At 46.1% G+C, this 20026-nt stretch overlaps 1 long non-coding RNA gene across 1 annotated transcript; it reads right to left on the bottom strand.

The window, feature by feature from the left end:
• Positions 1–3240: 3240 nt before the first annotated feature.
• LOC137535729 (uncharacterized) lies at positions 3241–19526 on the bottom strand. Its single transcript, XR_011024464.1, has 3 exons — positions 19430–19526; positions 16157–16267; positions 3241–3460 (listed from the first exon to the last, which is right to left on the bottom strand). It is a non-coding gene; the product is annotated as an uncharacterized lncRNA (long non-coding RNA).
• Positions 19527–20026: the final 500 nt, after the last annotated feature.

Here is a 20026-nt window from a genome sequence, read left to right as displayed (position 1 = left end):
TATGTCAGATTTTTTAGTAATATTGCAGAACACATCAACTGAAGAATAAAATGAACTCTAACTCTTGACTTGAAAGCAGGTTGACAGGTCTCACTCTCTGCATCAGGCTTACTGCGAGCGTTTGGCTTTGTCAGCTCTGAGGGAAACTTAATGGAGGCTGATAACTTTTCTGATGACAGCAAGGCTCACACACTTAATAACATCAGCAGCAGATTCTTTTACTTCAACTGGGCAGCTCTATCTTGCATCACAAATGAAGCATAATCACAATGTCTCTGTTTCTTTAATGCTTTAGTCTCTAGTCACACCACATTGATCAGGATATGCCTTTTCAGTACTTCTTGGGTTAACTATCTCTATATCTCAGCTCCCCTGCACTGAACACTGGCCCTTTCTCTAAACACACACCTGTGGCTTGTATCTGGCTCCAAGGCCCACACTTATCTGCACTGCTAGAGTCTCCCTCCCTCCATGTTAGCTCAGATCTTGCCTGTGCACTTTGCCTCTGACCTCCGGTCTTTGTCTGCCCTGGCTGTCGCTGCTCTCCTTGCTCTGCAGGTGGTCTCTGTGTCGCCGCCGAGTCCCCTCTTAGACTTATGGGGTGACCGCTGCGGCCATCCTCCTTCAGCCTCCTCTGCCACCTCCTCTGCCTCTCAGAGCGCTCCCCGGACTCTCTTGGTGCGCTGAGGGAAAACTGGTTAAGACCAGTTCCCTCCAGCTAGGTCTCCTGCGCTTTGCCCCCTCGCGCCTGAGCTGTAGTGTCTGACCAGCCGTGCAGGGCTTTCTGGAAAGTTCCACTGCTTTGTATACTTGGTCGCCTAGCAACCCAGCCTAGCGACCATTTCAGCCCTTCAGCTTCTCTCTCGTGCGCCATTTTAGTTCCATCAGGCTAATATCTAAAACGAATTTTAGCCTTAGATGCTGAATTCACTGCACACATTAAAATACATTAGCACAATCTGTGGCCCTCTTTTAGGAGGTTACAGCTGTTGTGGAGGAGATGGAGCAGATGGTGGGCACTGTCAGAAACGAGGCTCTGGAAGTGGAGGAGCCAGAGCTAGGGGATGGGGCTGAAGAGGTGGTTGAGAGGTCAGAGATGTTTGGGGAGGAGGAGGATGATGAGGTGCTGGATAGCCCCTACAAGAGACACAGTTCTCCCCCCAAGGCAGCTTGGAGGAGGCTGTGGCAGAGAGGCGCAGCATGGCAGCCAGGGGCAGACCCAACAGTGGGCGTGATAGCCAGGAGCCACAACCCACTGCTTCAGCCACCACCACCAGTCAACCCCCAACCAGTGGGACGCAGCAGCAGGGGGGTGTTCACATCCCCAATTTAGAAATACTTCATCTCCAAGCTGAATCAGTGTTTTTCAGTCTGCAATTCCTGCAAAACAAATTTGAGAAGAGGTCGTAATCCCACCAGGATGGGTACCTCAAGCCTCCAGTCACATTTGAAGAGTCAGCACAGGACTCCATTTGAGGAATTACAGAGGCGCTGGTGGACATGTGCATCCTTCAGCAGCATCAGCATCACACCCTACTGCTCATCCAGCAGCAGCAGGAGCGCATCAACGCACTGCTCCCTCCAGACCTCCTCCCACCGCCGACATTGAGACTGGTGAGGGAAGCCAGTCCTCAGTGGCCTCCTCTGTTCCCTCCACAGCTCCCTCCTCAGCTTCCCATGCAAGCAAGTGGCAGACCCTGCTCAGCAACGCCTTTCTGGGTGTCAACGGCGCATCCGGATGCTGAATGGGTTGCTTGCCTAGGCCATGTGACTTTGAGCTGTTGGAGGAGGAGTTGGAGGTCCCTGACTTTGCTGCTGCTGCTGTTGCTGCATTGTACCTCCTGCTCTCTGTGTTCCCACCACCAGGGTCCACGGAATAAGGCACTGCTGCCATGCGCCACCAGCTATTACGCCATTAGCTATATATTGCTTTGTAAAATTATTTTTTTGAAGGTGTCTGATTTGTAAACCGTGCTGTCCCAGTTGTGTATTGTTGTCTTGGAAGTTGTGATAGGGCACATCTCTATTTATATCAAGTTGGGTGCTTGATATTGTGACCTAGGCAATATCACCAGCAGTAGTCTTTCTCCAATATATCAGCACACCAGGTTCATTGGAATCACGCTCTTTATTGAGCCATCAATATCCACAAATAGTTAGCCAACAAGTGTTTCAGGGGCCTCGCAGGGTCCCCCTTTATCAAGGTGTGTGGTTTACATGCATCAATAGTGAACAAACATTATATACTCCACTAATCCTTAATACCCCACCCCAAAGTGACCAAATCAATGATGTAATCTCCCTGACAAATATAGTAAACATGTCTGTATACAATGCAATATCTCATAATCAATGCCATAGTCTATCACTTCATATATCCATTTGTGCACAGCACTACTGTAATGAGCAGGCTTACCTGTCCCTGAAGTGCCCCAATACGCTCCTTCAACAAGAATTGGTTAATTGGACAAGGATTCAAATGTCAACAAAACCGTTCAGCCATTACTGTCACTGAATGACAGCTATCGGCTCAGTAGCAGACACTTCCCATCTCCCTGCGTCACTCCCTCTCCATGCAGGACCCAGGAGAGCAGCCAATTCTGTGTGTTGTCGCCCCTACAGTTACAGTTACAGTTGTGTATTGGACACAATGTGGGCTTCACGACCATTGCCTGGAACGTCCTGCTATTTAGCCATGGCCTATTATGCTGTTATAATAATTTCTTGGAATCAGTGCTGTGGTACCGCTGCCAGGTTCCGTGGCCTTCTCTGATACCAGCTAATCCATTTGCTACTCATGCCAATGTAACATGCATGATGCAAAAAAAATAAATAAATTAGCAAATGCAAAGCTGAGTGACAAAAAGAAGAAGAAAAAGGATGAGGAGGAGGAGACATTACTTATATATATTCTTTTTTTTATCTCTTGAAAAATATATATATATTTTATACACCTTCTCACATACATAATTGTTGTTTTCAATAATAAAAAAAAAAAACAACAACATTATGCATCATTTCATGTCAAACAGGGTTTAAAGGCAATTTAAAGGGAATTCATGATTACGAGTCGTGATTACCATGCGGTTATCCGACTCGAAACCGCATTAGAGTCGGATATCCGTTTTATCCGTAATCACGACCAATTCGTAAGTGGGTGGAGTCATGATTGTGATCACTCGAATACGTGATCGGGGGTATCCAAGCACCACTGATGATAAGCACAAATACACAGACATGTTGAATGAAGACAATATTTTTATTCAAGGAACTGACAGATATCAGGTGTGTTCCTTTTGGCACGTAAATTAACATACACAATAGACCAAATGTACTTTTAAACACATTTCAGCTGTAATGAGGTTCAGTTGTGCAGAAGAATTTTTCCATGTTGTTTACTTTTTCCCTCCATAATATCCCTGGCTTTGTTGCTGGCATGGATTAACTTGAGCACATGGATCTATAGAAGAAATCATCAATGAATTAATTTTATTAATATTTACATCAGTCAAAATCTGTTCCTACAATGTAAATGTTTAACATGTAATGAAATACTAATGAGAAAAAAATCTTATTGTTACATTTTTAAATTAACTATTAAAGGGATACTGTAGGGGGGTCGGGGGAAAATGAGCTGAACTTACCCGGGGCTTCTAATGGTCCCCCGCAGACATCCTGTGTTGGCGCAGCCACTCATCGATGCTCCGGCCCCGCCTCCAGTTCACTTCTGGAATTTCTGACTTTAAAGTCAGAAAACCACTGCGCCTGCACGGCCGTGTCCTCGCTCCCGCTGATGTCACCAGGAGTGTACTGCGCAGACACAGACCATACTGGGCCTGCGCTGTGTGCTCTTGATGACATCAGCGGGATCGAGGACATGGCAACGCAGGCGCAGTGGTTTTCAGACTTTAAAGTCTGAAATTCCAGAAGTGAACCGGAGGCGGGGCCGGAGCATCGGTGAGTGGCTGCCCCAACACAGGATGTCTGCGGGGGATCGCTAGAAGCCCCGGGTAAGTTCAACTCATTTTCCCCTGACCCCCCCCTACAGTATCCCTTTAAGGCCTCACGTCCACTTGTGCATTGCTGATTGCTTTTACAGCAATGCACAGTGATGTGATCCACAGCCACAGGTACATCAGAAGGGCATAGACTGCACTGTCTGATGTCCTTATCCATTCATAGGGATTCACCATGGAATTGCAAAACATGGTTGGATAAATTTCTGTTCACTAGCAGTGCAATTCTGTTCATTATAAATGAATGGGATCGCAAACGCATTGGGGAAAATTGTGTAGCAACGCAGTTTTGTGCATCGTGACAGCCTTCTGCATTGCCCCCAGTGTGGACATTGAACAAAGCCTGAATTGAAATGTTTTGTTTCCTGCAGGGGAGAGGCAATTTCCCTGTGTGGCGAGGTTTTGACACAAGTTGTTGGGTGCTGTTATGTTTTGGCTGCCAATATGATTTGACTGTTTTATACATTATGTATAAAAATAGTAAGGTTAGCGCAAGAGTATTGTGAAACTCTTTTCCAAGACTACAGATTACAAATGACCTTTTTCTGGTTCCAGCAAAATATAATTTCAACCCATCCATTGGACACACATCTGAACGGATAGAAGTTACTCACTGGACAGGGGCGTAACAATCGCCTGTGAAAGGGATTCAGCTGCAGGGGGCCCATGGAGGGAGAAGACTCAGGGGGGCCCGTGGGGGGAGAAGTTTCTTTTCCCTGTTCTGAGAGACTGAAAACTAAGGGCATGGAGAGAAAAAGCGTTCTGATCCCTGCACAGTGGTTCTAATGATGGCATCTGCTCAGCCACTAATAAGGAAACACGCCAGGCCATGCCATGAATCTCCGCAAGTGAGTAAGAGACCAGACCTGAGCAGGAAGCGCAGTGAGGTGATGCAATCCAAGCGTCGGGCATCCACAGGCTATGGAGCCCTGAGCATAGCTCCCTCTGAAGCACGCAGCAACTGCTGGAAGGTCGTGAGTATCATCTACACTTGCAAAATCATGCCCTAACTTGTACAGTGAGACAGAAGATCTGACAGACATATGGCCATGCTGGCAGTGGCAGCAGGAATGTATGATCTCTCAGTGGGTCAGTCAATTAACATCAGGACTGTGCAGAATCTGGTTTGTGATCGTATGGGAATGAGGAAGGAGAGGGACTTTGGTCATCTGTTACTATACCCCCATTGTTTTTTGTGATCAGAACAGATCTGAGAAGAAATCTTTGAAGAAAAGGTCTGGTTCTGGGACCCAGATGTCTGTCTTAAAGATACAGTGCACTGTCGGGGTATGAGTGTGGAGGCCTCGCAGTGTGCGCCGGGTGGAGGGCACACAGATGTCCAAACATGATTGGGTAACCGATTGATTTGCATAGGCCAAGGCTGGGTGATCAATACGGTGATATACCATGATGGGGTCAGTAGGATGTTTATGATTAGCAGCTCTTGTGCCTATCTTTGGTTTTAGGATATTTTAACAGTTTTGTGAGCCATGTTTTGTATAATTATATTTTGCAGGCTATGATTAAAAGTATATTTAAGACACTTTGGTTTGTCATTGGTAGGAAAAAATGTGTAGACAGTCCCTATTCAGTGAGCCACAAGGGGGCCATGGGGGGAGAAGTTCCTTTTTCTTATCCTGAGAGGCTGACAACTATTGGCAAAGAGAGAAAAGGCTCTGTTCTAATGACTGTGTCTTCTCAGCCACTGATAAGGCATCATACCAAATTTTGAAGATAAAGATTTGTAGACAGTCCCTGTTCAGTTTGTAGCAGTGCCTTGTGTACAGTGCCCTGCCCCCAGCTTCTTTACCCCTCCCCAAGTGCAGTGTACTGTAGTGATGCTGGAGTCTGCAGAAGCAGTTCTGCTCCATTAGAAGACAGAGTAAGTGTAATAAGAAGCTGGGACTGGTAGCACACTTGTCTATCAGTTTTCGGTGTGATTTTTTTTTATATGCGTTGTCGGCACACCTTGGGCTTGATTCACTAAACCGTGCTAACTCCTAGCACAGCCGCGGTAGCATTTTACTGTGTGCTTTCACGTTAACATTCACAATCGCATATTGAAATTCGTGATTGCAGCGCGGAAACACAAAAACGCTAGTGCGGCCGTGCTATGAGTTAGCACAGTTTAGTGAATCAAGCCCCATGTGTGTCTGAGTGTGAAAACCAGGGCCAGATTGAAGCCAAGGCTGAATGGGCCATGGTCTAGATCGGACGAGCATCCGACTATGGTACTCTTTTGCCGGCTGCCTATGGCTGTGCAGTGTGTGTGCTGCTTATGTACACTCGACCCGACCTGCGCCCGCCCACCTTGCTTCTGTGGCTATTTTGCAATGGCTGTGGGTGGCTACGGGCAACCGGATCTGGCTGGACTCATCACGTGATGCGAGCGGGCATTGTATATTCACTCACCTATCCGCTCGCTTCCAGCGCCGAAGCCTCCCCTCCATCAGCCGCCACTGTGCTTCTCTCTTCAGTCGGCGTCTCTCAAATCATGCGATTCTCCGGTAGCGTGCAGACACATCACATGTTATGGGAGATGCCGGCGGGAGAGAGATGCACAGCGGCTGCTGATGGAGGGCAAATTTCGGTGCTGAAAGCGAACAGATAGGTGCATGGCTGGTGGTGGGCTGACAGCTGCTGTGGTAGGGGGCATCTGGCTATCTATAGGGAGGGGGAGAAGCACCTGGCTGCCTATAGGGAGGGGGGACAGATAGAAGCACTGGGCTACCTATAGGGAGGGGGAGAAGCTCTGACTTACCTATGGGAAGAGGCATTTGGCTACCTAGGGGGAGAAGCACCAGACTACCTATAGGGAAGGGGGAGAAGCATTTTGCTACCTATAGGGAAAGTAAGAAGAAGCTGGCTACCTATAAGGAGGGGGAGATGCACCTGGATTCTATAGGGAGAGTGAGAAGCATTGTGCTACCTATAGGGAGGGGAGAAACATTTGGCTACCTATGGGAGGGGGGTAAGCACCAGGCTAATTATAGGAAGGGGGAAGAAGCATTTTTCTACCTACAGGGAGGCAAAGAAGCACCTGGGCTACCTATAGGGAGGGGTAGAAGCACTAGGCTACCTATGGGGAGGGAGAGAGGCATTTGGCTACATATGGGGAGGGGAGAAGTACCAGGCTACTTATAGGGAGGGGGGAGAAGCACCTGGCTGCCTATGGGAGAGAAGCCTCTTGCTACCTATAGGGAAGGTGAGGGAAAAGCATCTGGCTACCTATAGGGGAGGTTAGGGAAAAGTGCCTGGCTACCTATAGGGGAGGTGAGGGAGAAGCATCTGGCTACCTATAACATAGGGGGTTAAGCATCTGTCCACCTATAGGGAAGGTAGGAGAGAGGAGCATCTGGCTAGATATAGGGGAGGAAGGGGGAAACATCTGGCTACTTTCATGGGAGGGAGGAGAAACATCTGGCTACCTATACTGAAGGAAGGGGGGGGGGGGGGGTGTCAGCATGGCCTTGGACGGTAAAAAGCACAAATCCAGCCCTGGTGAAAACATACACATTTTGTCACAGAAGCTGATGTAATTGATAGAGAAAATGTGTGCAGTGCTTCACTGCTATCAGTTTTTATCTGCATGGAGAAAACACATTTACGTTTGCACTAGCCAATTGAATAACATTGTTTTTCCTGTGTAGAAAACACACAGACAAGTGTGCTCTCAGCCTGAGGACAGAACATCATATTAAGATCAGGACCCAGAGTACCAGCTGGGAGAGACTTGCCCCAATGAATCTCTGTTGTCTGCATAGTGAATTGCTGTGAGTGTAGCTGCAGGTCTCTGTCACTAGTGGCAGTCATCTTCTAAAGCTTTTAAAGTAAAATGTGAGAATTGTATATATTCTGTATATCATCAGATAATGTGGGGCTCCTTATTGCATATAGCACTGACACCTTTCTCAGCACTTTACAAAGTACAAAGTCAGGTCATTGACGGTCCTCTGAGGGGCTCATGGGCGTAACAATAGGGCCTGCAGGCCCTGCTCCCGCGTGGGGCTCGGGCCCCCTCCCTGTGGCCCGCTCAGGCCCGTTTTGGGGTGCTGGAGGGGTCTCAGCATGAGGGGAAAGCCATGGCCACACTTGGTTTCCCCTCTGCGCTACCCTCCAGCTTAAATTTGTGTCTGGGCAGCGGTGGGCAGCGGACAGATGCATACCTTCCATGCGCTCCACCGCGGATACTCCTCGCTCTAGTGTCTGACGCTACTTCCTGTTTATACAGGAAGTGACATCAGACACTAGAAAGAGGAACATTCCCGGTGGAGCGCACAGAAGGTATGTATCTGCCGCTGCCCAGACACAAATTTAAGCTGGATGGGAGCGCAGAGGGGAGAGCACGAGGTGAGGGAGGGGGGGACCATCCCCCCTCCCCGCCGAGTGTGGCCATGGCTTTCCCCTCATGCTGAGACCCCTCCAGCACTCCAAAACGGCCCTGAGAGGGCCCCGGGGGGGCCCATCGGAATCTCTGCAGGGGGGCCCAGTGGCTCCTAGTTACGCCCCTGGTGGGGCTCATAATCTAATCTCTACCATAGTAATAGTCTAATTTCCTACCATATTATTATGTCTTTATATAGCACTGACATCTTCTGAAGCACTTTATAGAGTACATAGTTATGCACTGTCCCCAGAGTAGCTCACAGTATAATCCTATCATTCCTAGTCTAATATCCTACCATATTATTATCATGTATTCATATAGCACTGACATCTTCTGCAGCACTTTACAGATCACATGTCACTGCCTGTCCTCAGAAATGCTCACAATCCAATATCTACCATAGTTGTAGTCTAATATTTTTACTATAGAATTGTTTTGGGGAAAACCAGTTGACATATTAGTATGTTTTTGGGATGTAGGAGAATATGAAGTGTCTGAATGAAATCTGGGGGAAGATAGAAACTCTATGCAGATTTTGCCCTGGCCCAGTGGCATAGCTACAAACCTCTGGGCCCCGATGCGGAATCTGGATGTGGGCCCCCCCCCGGCAACAACAGCCCCCCCTCCCCCGACAACACCCGACGGATGCACACACATATCAAAATCCCTATAGCCAGCTATAGGTACCCCCAGTATAGGTAGTCAGGCATAGGTAAGCCAGTATAGTTGCCCCCGGTATAGGTGAGATAGGCAGGCGCCGCCGGTATAAGTTAGATAGATAGGTGCCCCCAGTACAGGTTAGCTAGGTGGGTGCCTCTAATATAGGTAGCCAGAATAGTTGCCCCCAGCGTAGGTTAGATAGGTAGGTGCCCCCAGTATAGGTTAGTTAGGTAGGTGCCTCCAATATAGGTAGCCAGTTTAGTTGCCACCTGTATAGGCTAGCTAGGTGCCCCCAATACAGGTTAGATAAGTAAGTGCCCCCAGTATAGGTTAGATAGGTAGGTGCCCCCAGTATAAATTAGATTAGGTCGGTGCCCCCTAGTATAGGTTAGATTAGGTAGCTGCCCCCCAGTATAGGTTAGATTAGGTAGCTGCCCCCCAGGATAGATTAGGTAGCTGCCCCCAGGATAGATTAGGTAGGTGCCCCCCAGTATAGGTTAGATGAGGTAGCTGCCCCCCAGGATAGATTAGGTAGCTTCCCCCCAGGGTAGATTAGGTAGCTGCCCCCCAGGATAGATTAGGTAGCTGCCCCCCAGGATAGATTAGATAGCTGCCCCCCAGGATTAGGTTAGAATAGGTAGGTGCCCCCCAGGATAGATTAGGTAGCTGCCCCCCAGGATTAGGTTAGATTAGGTAGCTGCCCCCCAGGATAGATTAGGTAGCTGCCCCCCAGGATTAGGTTAGATTAGGTAGCTGCCCCCCAGGATAGATTAGGTAGCTGCCCCCAGGATAGATTAGGTAGGTGCCTCCCAGTATAGGTTAGATTAGGTAGCTGCCCCCCAGAATAGATTAGGTAGCTGCCCCCCAGGATAGATTAGGTAGGTGCCCCCCAGTATAGGTTAGATTAGGTAGCTGCCCCCCAGGATTAGGTTAGATTAGGTAGGTGCCCCCCAGGATAGATTAGGTAGCTGCCCCCAGGATAGATTAGGTAGGTGCCCCCCAGTATAGGTTAGATTAGGTAGCTGCCCCCCAGGATTAGGTTAGATTAGGTAGGTGCCCCCCAGGATAGATTAGGTAGCTGCCCCCAGGATAGATTAGGTAGGTGCCCCCCAGTATAGGTTAGATTAGGTAGCTGCCCCCCAGGATTAGGTTAGATTAGGTAGGTGCCCCCCAGGATAGATTAGGTAGCTGCCCCCAGGATAGATTAGGTAGCTGCCCCCCAGGATAGATTAGGTAGCTGCCTGTCCCCATAATGGAGGGGGGGGGGCCGCAGCCGCGGGGAGGGCAGCCCGACCTCTCCCTCCCTTCCTCTCCCCGGGGCCCCCCCTCAGATGCAGAGTAAGCGGCTAACGGAAGCGCTATAGGCAGAACTCACCTCCGTCCCTGGTTCCAATCGCCGCTGATCTCCTCTCTGGCTGGCTCTGCATAGATGCTTACACACGCAGCTTCCTGTTTAGCCGGAAGCTGCGTGTGTAACAACATCTATGCAGAGCCAGCCAGAGAGGAGATCAGCGGCGAGTGGAACGCAGGGAGGTGAGTTCTGCCTATAGCGCTTCCGTTAGCCGCTTACTCTGCATCTGAGGGGGGGGCCCGGGGAGAGGAAGGGAGGAAGAGGTCGGGCTGCCCTCCCCGCGGCTGCGGCTCCCTCCTACCAGCGCGAACGGGCGCATGGCCCTCCAAACGGAGATGGGCCCCCCGGGCCCCTCCCCCGCCTCCTCAGGAGCCGGGCCCGGTCGCCAAGGCGACCGCTGCGACCACGGGCCCTACGCCCTTGCCCTGGCCAGTGTTTAAACCTAGGACTCAGCATTATGATACAATAGTGCTAACCACTATTCCTCTATTTGCATGGAACACAAGAGGTGAGACTGCATTTCCTGCCTTGCCCATGTTGTAATCTCTGAAGGGGGGAGTGCTGAAGGAGGAATCTGAGGTGAAAGAGGGGTGGGAAGTTGGGCCCCCCTTCCTGTGTGTGCCCGCTGCACCCCCTCATAACCCTAGGACATCTGTAACTGGCTACCTATACTGGGGGCACCTATACCTGGCTACCTATACTAGGGGCACCTATACCTGGCTACCTAGAGATGAGCGTAATGGAGTAATTACGATTTCGCGAAATTTCGCGTAATTAGTGTAATTACGTTTATGGCCGTAAGTACATAATCGTAATGAAGAAGGGTTTCGTGAAATTTCGCGTAAGCGTAATTTTCGCCTAATTTTCGCATTGCAACGGGTATTACGAAATTAATGCGTATGGTCATGCTCCCGAAGCGGAAAAGTTGACGCATGTATCAATGTTAGGTAGCCGCCGACTTTAAGGGTTAATAGCAAAGCCCCCTTAAATGCTAAGAGCCTCAAATTTGGAGAATATATTAAGGAGATCAGGAGGAATAAGAGGAAAATTTTTTTTTCAAAAAGACCTTATAGTTTTTGAGAAAATAGATGTTAAAGTTTCAAAGGAAAAATGTAAACATTTAAAAACCCGCCGACTTTAACGGTTAATAGCAAAGCCTGCTTAAAGTTTAGGAACACCAAATTCCCAGGGTATATTAAGGGGAACAGTGGGAATAAGAGGAAAAATTTTTTTTTCAAAAAGACCTTATAGTTTTTGAGAAAATCGATTTTTAAGTTTCAAGGGCGAAAATGTCTTTTAAATGCAGAAAATGTCAGTTTTTTTTGCACAGGTAACAATAGTGTATTATTTTCATAGATTCCCCCAAGTGGGAAGAGTTTTACTTACTTCGTTCTGAGTGTGGGAAATATTAAAAAAAACGACGTGGGGTCCCCCCTCCCAGACCTCTTTAAACCCTTGTCCCCCATGCAGGCTGGGATAGCCAGAATGCGGAGCACCGGCCGCGTGGGGCTCCGCACCCTGACTATACCAGCCCGCATGGTCCATGGATTGGGGGGTCTCGGAAGGGGAGGGGCAGCCAAGCTTTCCCCTCCCCCTCCGAGCCCTTGTCCAATCCAAGGACAAGGGGCTCTTCTCCACCTCCGATGGGCGGTGGAGGTGGAGGCCGCGATTTCCTGGGGGGGAGGTTCATGGTGGAATCTGGGAGTCCCCTTTAAAAAGAGGTCCCCCAGATGCCCACCCCCCCTCCCAGGAGAAATGAGTATAGAGGTACTTGTACCCCTTACCCATTTCCTTTAAGAGTTAAAAGTAAATAAACACACAAACACTTAGAAAAAGTATTTTAATTGAACAAAAAACATAACCACGAAAAAAGTCCTTTAATATTCTTAATTAACCATTAATACTTACCTGTCCCTTTAAATAAATGATCCCTCGAAATAGCCTCGGAAATGTTCTATCAGTTACAATGTAACAAAGTTATTACAATGTAACAACTTTGTTACATTGTAACTACGCCGCACCCCACGTCACTCGCCGCTGCCGCATACGCGTCTGCGCTGCACACATTCCCGACTGAGCTCTGAGCTCTATAGCTCAGAGCTCTGAGAAGCATCTTTGTATTTTGGCTCCAAGGAGCCCCATTGGTCCTTAGCAGACCAATGGGGTTCCTTCAAATCAAAAGGAACCCCATTGGTCTGCTAAGGACCAATGGGGCTCCTTGGAGCCCAAATACAAAGATGCTTCTCAGAGCTCTGAGCTATATAGCTCAGAGCTCTGTCGGGTCCGTGCAGGATGCTAAGTCCCCGCCGGCTCCGCTGCCCTCCCCGCCTCTCCCACGTCACCCACATGTCACCCACATGTGGGTGACATGTGGGTGACAGATGTGGGCGGGGTGGACAGCGGGAGCTTCGGGGACTTAGCGTCCTGCACGGACCCGACAGAGCTCTGAGCTATATAGCTCAGAGCTCTGAGAAGCATCTTTGTATTTTGGCTCCAAGGAGCCCCACTGGTCCTTAGCAGACCAATGGGGTTCCTTTTGATTTGAAGGAACCCCATTGGTCTGCTAAGGACCAATGGGGCTCCTTGGAGCCAAAATACAAAGATGCTTCTCAGAGCTCTGAGCTATATAGCTCAGAGCTCTGTCGGGAATGTGTGCAGCGCAGACGCGTATGCGGCGGCGAGTGACGTCGGGTGCGGCGTAGTTACAATGTAACAAAGTTGTTACATTGTAATAACTTTGTTACATTGTAACTGATAGAACATTTCCGAGGCTATTTCGAGGGATCATTTATTTAAAGGGACAGGTAAGTATTAATGGTTAATTAAGAATGTTAAAGGACTTTTTTCGTGGTTATGTTTTTTGTTCAATTAAAATACTTTTTCTAAGTGTTTGTGTGTTTATTTACTTTTAACTCTTAAAGGAAATGGGTAAGGGGTACAAGTACCTCTATACTCATTTCTCCTGGGAGGGGGGGTGGGCATCTGGGGGACCCCTTTTTAAAGGCGACTCCCAGATTCCACCATGAACCTCCCCCCCAGGAAATCGCGGCCTCCACCTCCACCGCCCATCGGAGGTGGAGAAGAGCCCCTTGTCCTTGGATTGGACAAGGGCTCGGAGGGGGAGGGGAAAGCTTGGCTGCCCCTCCCCTTCCGAGACCCCCCAATCCATGGACCATGCGGGCTGGTATAGTCAGGGTGCGGAGCCCCACGCGGCCGGTGCTCCGCATTCTGGCTATCCCAGCCTGCATGGGGGACAAGGGGTTAAAGAGGTCTGGGAGGGGGGACCCCACGTCGTTTTTTTTTTATATTTCCCACACTCAGAACGAAGTAAGTAAAACTCTTCCCACTTGGGGGAATCTATGAAAATAATACACTATTGTTACCTGTGCAAAAAAAACCTGACATTTTCTGCATTTAAAAGACATTTTCGCCCTTGAAACTTAAAAATCGATTTTCTCAAAAACTATAAGGTCTTTTTGAAAAAAAAAAATTTCCTCTTATTCCCACTGATCCCCTTAATATACCCTGGGAATTTGGTGTTCCTAAACTTTAAGCAGGCTTTGCTATTAACCGTTAAAGTCGGCAGGTTTTTAAATGTTTACATTTTTCCTTTGAAACTTTAACATCAATTTTCTCAAAAACTATAAGGTCTTTTTGAAAAAAAAAAATTTCCTCTTATTCCTCCTGATCTCCTTAATATATTCTCCTAATTTGAGGCTCTTATTAAAGGGGCTTTGCTATTAACCCTTAAAGTCGGCGGCTTTTTTATATTATACGGAGCGTTACGGTTTAACACGAAATTACGGTAGCGTTTAATGCGAAATTACGGCATGAACGAAACGTGAAATTACGCGTTGAAAATTACGCTTACGGTATTTTCAATTACGATTTTAATGGCAATTACGCTACTGTAATTTCGCATCGTAATCGCAAATTTCGCATGCGTAATTTTAGTAATGCGAAATTACGAAAATTTCAGCTCAACTCTATGGCTACCTATACTGGGGACACCTATACCAGGTTATCTATACTGAGAGTACTAATACCTTAGCTACCTATACTGGGGACACCTATACCTAGATATTGACACTGGAGGCACCTATACCTGGTTATCTATACTGTGGACACCTATACCTGGCTATCTATACTGGAGGCATTTACACCTGGCTACCTATACTGGGGGCACCTATACCAGGCTATCTATATTAGGGGCACCTATACCCGGCTACCTATTATAAGTTGTTAAATAAATATATATATATATATAATCTCCTACCTGGCCTGCCTTTCCAATATCTGTATTCTATTTTTTTTTGGAGGGGGAGGGGGGGCCTGTTGGAATCAATAGGGCCCATTAATTTCTAGTTACGCCACTGTCACTAGATGGTGGTTTTCAACCATTTATTAACTACACTGCACTATTTATTAACTACACTAATGACAATTTAAACAATTGTCATTACAAATATTACCATTCACATGCATTACTCAGCAACCAGGTGGCACTCTTTTCCTGACATATTGTGTGCACCTAATTATGCATTTCAATTTAGCCATACATATGAACCTAAAGAATCAGGTTTAGTGAAACAATTAGTAGTATGTTTTTTCTAGCCAGTTTAATAGATATGATCAACAGTGTGATTTTCCCAACGTGCGTGCAAAGGAATTGGAATTGCATGTAGTTTGGATCTGGGCCATTGAGCTCCCTGTGGCACCCACATTTTAATTGGATACTAAATGAACTTGAACATGCTGTAGATTCACTTACCAAACAAATAGGAGTACAACACAGAAAGATACACAAATAAAATCATGATGTCATCTGCTTTTACTGTATCTGATTGACTGCACAGAGTACTGTGTATGTATATATATATATATATCTATATATATATCGTATATATATATCATATATGTATATATAAGTATATGTGTGGATAGATAGATAGATAGACAGAGAATAACGATCAAATGCAGCCCTATATCTCTTGAAAGTTTACATGGTAGGACTCAAAAAGTTGTTGGTATTATTTGTTGTTGTCATTGATTTCCAGTTGACATGGCTGCTATTTAAAAAACAATATTAATATTTTGCCCTAAAACTAAGAATGTAATCCTCCAGGAAAAGTTATATTTAACATTAGCACTACGTATACAATTAATTATCTGATACGTTTTGTTCAGTTTAGGTTTGCTTTAAAGTGAGGGTGATATAGAGGCTGCCATATGTATTTCCTTTTAAGCAATGCCAGTTGCCTGGCTATCCTGCTGATCCTCTGCCTATAATACTTTCTGCCATAGACCCTTAACAAGCATTTGCAGATTAGATGTTTCTGACAATAGTGTCAGAACTGACAAGATTAGACGCATGCTTGCTTCTGGTGTAATTCAGACACTACTGTAGATCAGTAGGGCTGCCAGGCAACTGGTATTGTTTAAAAGAAAACAAATATGGCAGCCTGCATATCAATCTCACTTTGAGTTCACATTAAAGTGGGCCTGAACTCTTGCACAGAACAAAAGGAAAACATAGATGCACGCTGTATGTATTTAGAGAGTTTAGCCTGACCCCTCCCCTTCCGAGACAGGGTGGTTACATGACAACTGATGTATGGTTTAATAATTAATGACCGCAATGGTTTTTTGTACTTGAAGTTCATCTGGATTTACAGTTGCTTCCTATGCATTGATGTTATTTTATTATATTAAAGGCGTGTTTAATAAAGCACAGTTACATACCTTGGCATTGTGGTGGTGGGCATGGGTCCTGGCATGGGTTTGGGCATTGGACTGGCGCTGGAGGAGGGCAACACTGGGGTGCTTCCTGGCATACAGGAGCTGGAGCACATTCTAAAAAGTAAAACAGAGCATCATATTATGGATGTTATGCCACACATTATGACAATAGTCCTTGCATATACATGTCAAACAGTGGTGGCAGATCTCAAATCAAGCCTATTGTAAAAATATTCTTTAACAGCATATACAGATATAAATGTCAACAAGGAATTGCTTTTTTTTTAGTAGTCTGCAATATTTCTAATGTTTGAAATCTTTCATTGGTGTACAGCAGCGCTGTCCAACTGGCAGCCCGGCATAGGTCTTTCTGTGGCCCGCCTGCTCCTAACTAATTACCGTACATGGCTGCGGCTCAATTGATTATTATTATTTTTTTACTTCCGTGAAGAAGCAGAGGCTTCTTCCCCCTCCGTGTCACCGCTCCACCCTCCCCACTAGACGTCCTGTCAGAGGATGTGTGCAATGCAGTGATTGGTATGGGAATGATGGAGGCGGTGCAAAGGGGCAGCACAGATGGCTTTCTGTCCCCATCTGGACGTTGGAGATGGTCTTTTATAAGAGCCCCGCCTCCATCTTAGGAGCCATGCTGCTGCTGCCATTTCCAGATCCCTGGCAGCTGCTGCACATCAGAGAGGTGAGGTGAGAGCTCACTCTTTCGGAGGGGAAGGGGGGGATTTTGCCAATGGTGTGGGGGTGTATAAAATATGGGGTGTATGCAATATGTATGTAGGTGGGGGGAGGATGGATGGAGCAGGCCAGAGGTTGTTGGAGCCTAGCCTATGTAGTCTAATGCTGCTTGCATATGCCTAATACTGCTGGGGGGTTCTAGGGAAGCCTAGTTATGCTTAATACTGCTGGGGGAAGGGAGGGAGGGAGCCTGCATATGCCTAATACTGCTGGGGGAAGGGAGGGAGCCTGCATATGCCTAATACTGCTGGGGGAAGGGAGGGAGGGAGCCTGCATATGCCTAATACTGTTGGGTGAAGGGAGGGAGCCTGCATATGCCTAATACTGCTGGGGAAGGGAGCATGCATATGCCTAATACTGCTGGGGAAGGGAGCATGCATATGCCTAATACTGGTGAGAGGAAAGGAGGGAGCCTGCATATGCCTAATACTTCTGGGGGAAGGGAGGGATCCTGCATATTCCTAACACTGCTAAGGGGAAGGGAGGGAGCCTGCATATGCCTAATACTGCTGGAGGAAGAGAGGGAGCAAGCCTGCATATGCCTAACACTGCTGTATTATTATTATTACTATTATTATTATATTGTGTATTTTGTAAGAAAATGCTGCCAGATTGTGCATTTTGTGGGAATATGCTGTCAGATTTTTGTTTCCTTGGGGTGGTGGAGTCAAGGGCGGAGTTTGGGGTGTGGTTGGGGGTGGAGTCAAGGGCAGAGTTGGGTTGTGGTGAGGGTGGAGTTAGCAGGGAAGGGAGTTGGCCCTCCACCATGTATTTTGAAAAAAAATCATCCCTCCATGCCCGTGAAGTTGGACAGCACTGGTGTACAGGAAGTCTGTGCCCCGCATTAATCTCCCTCAGTTAACATAAGAATGACTGTTGGTTACGTTTAAATGCTTACATAGATTCCATCATTTGCTTTTTACAGGGCTGATTCAAAAAGAAAAGAAATCTGGTTGAAATGGGTGTCAAATTTTAAAAAATAGAGCCCTGGGCAGTTTCCCTCTTTATCAAGAAGAGCAAGCAATCCATACATACAAGACCAATGTGTTCTTATCTTGTAACCAACACCATTGCCTAGGGATGGTGAGTGACAGCTGCCAAAGGGAACAGCTTAGTGAACTGAGAAGAGAAGGGTGCAATTTATACATTAAAGTGGCAGTTTCAGAGCAAACTAAATAACATTGAATTCAGACATCGAGCACCCATAGTAACATGAATAATCTCACAGTATTGAAGGAAACAACTAATCTAGCATATGATGTGATTTCAATTTTATGTAGCTCAAAACTGTGTGAAATGAGAAGCCTGTGTTATACTGTATATTTTAAACTCACAATTACTACTTAACATCTGGTAACAATTTGTGATAATGCGCTATATTTTACAGGACACCTGAACTAAGAGGAATATGGCGGCTGCCATATTCATTTAATTTTAAACAATACCAGTTGCCTGGCTGTCCTGCTAAAAAAATTAGCTATAGTTCCTGAACAAGCATGCAAATCAGATGTTTGACACTAGAGTTTAGAAGAACCCTAAACTGAGAAGGATATGGATTTTTCCTTTTAAAATAATACCAGTTGCCTGACTCTCCTGCTGATCCTGTGTGTTTAGTACTTTTAGCCACAGTCCCTCAACAAGCATGCAGATCAGGTGCTCTGACTGAAGTCAGACTGGATTAGCTGCAAAAAAACAGGGAACACCAAGAGCCCCAATAGTGTAATATGTACTGGTAAATGGTTACTAGATAGAGTAAATATTAATACTCACAAACCAGGGTTACCATTAGGCAACCACTGTAAAGGCAGGTGGGGAAATTTTCCTGACCCCACTCAGGAATAAGAAGTCACTCTCTGTAGATGAGAAAAAAGGGGGTTCAACCCTCCACCCAGGGTGGACTCAATATTATGCAGGAGAACAGAGGCGCCAACAGGATAAAAGGAAGCTAAATGAGCTTAAAAACCAAATTCTTGGTAAATAGAGGAGGTAGTGGTGGACTTACCTCCTCCAAGTAGACGCACAACAACTGTAGTAAAGACAGCCAATATATTTTATTTATGAACTCCAAATATGCAAAACGTTTCATAGGTTTGATCCCGCTTCATTAGGCAATAACAACGGAGCAATAGCATATGTGGTCAGTAGAAGAGCTAGGCTCCTCCTCCTCTTTTTACCAAGAATTTGGTTTTTAAGCTCATTTAGTTTCCTTTTATCCTGTTGGCGCCTCTGTTCTCCTGGATTAGCTGCATGCTTGTTTCAGGTGTGTGATTCAGCCACCACTGCAGTCAAAGAGATTAACAGGGCTGCCAGGCAACTGGTATTGTTTAAAAGGAAAATCCATATACCTCTCTTTTTAAATTGCTATATTCTACCTTGCACATAAATTGGCATTTTCCTCCGCACACTTTTTCTTTCTTTTACAGAGACTGAAAGTGTACAAACTACCAAAGCTTGAGACAGCTGTTATATACCTAAACTAAAAATGAAAAATGAATAAATAATATTTCATTTTAATATGACACTTACGGTCTTTGCATTTTCCTCCCTTAGTTGCCATATTTCTCCCTCCTAAAGATGCAGATGAACCGGATTGCAGTGAAGAAGTGATATACCAGCTCTGTACAAAGGTGGCATTTATATAGAAAAGGAATTCTGGGTCTTCCATAACCATAAAATAAGTCATACTCACACATAAGCCAATAGGATGTCTAAATGTTGTTTATTGTAATTAAATTTCTTTTTTTAGCATATCTGTAAGGCAAGGTGTACTCTGATATAAGTTAATTACTTGCTTTAGGCATCATACCGTCAGCTGATATGTAAACGTTTCAGACTCATTAACTAATAAATTTAGTTTATTAATGGCTAATGAGCAGTTAGATTCAATGGAAATGATTCAGCAACAGAACAGTTTCTACCATTTCGCAAACGAACCTTTACGATGTACTTTTACGACCTAATAAATACTGTAAGTTTTATTCCATAGCAATAGGTCCACGTATTGCTACTTCATATAAATGTGCATGTGATAGTTTTTCACTTGCGCACAAAGCTATTATTTACCAAGGTTTATTGTTCCAAATATATAAACTGACCGCTCTCACACACCTTTAAATTTCATGG

Source organism: Hyperolius riggenbachi, chromosome 10 (genome assembly GCF_040937935.1).
Source record: "Hyperolius riggenbachi isolate aHypRig1 chromosome 10, aHypRig1.pri, whole genome shotgun sequence".
NCBI classification, from domain to species: domain Eukaryota; kingdom Metazoa; phylum Chordata; class Amphibia; order Anura; family Hyperoliidae; genus Hyperolius; species Hyperolius riggenbachi.
Note: the sequence above shows the minus strand (reverse complement) of the source record. Positions and strands in the feature narration are given on the sequence as shown.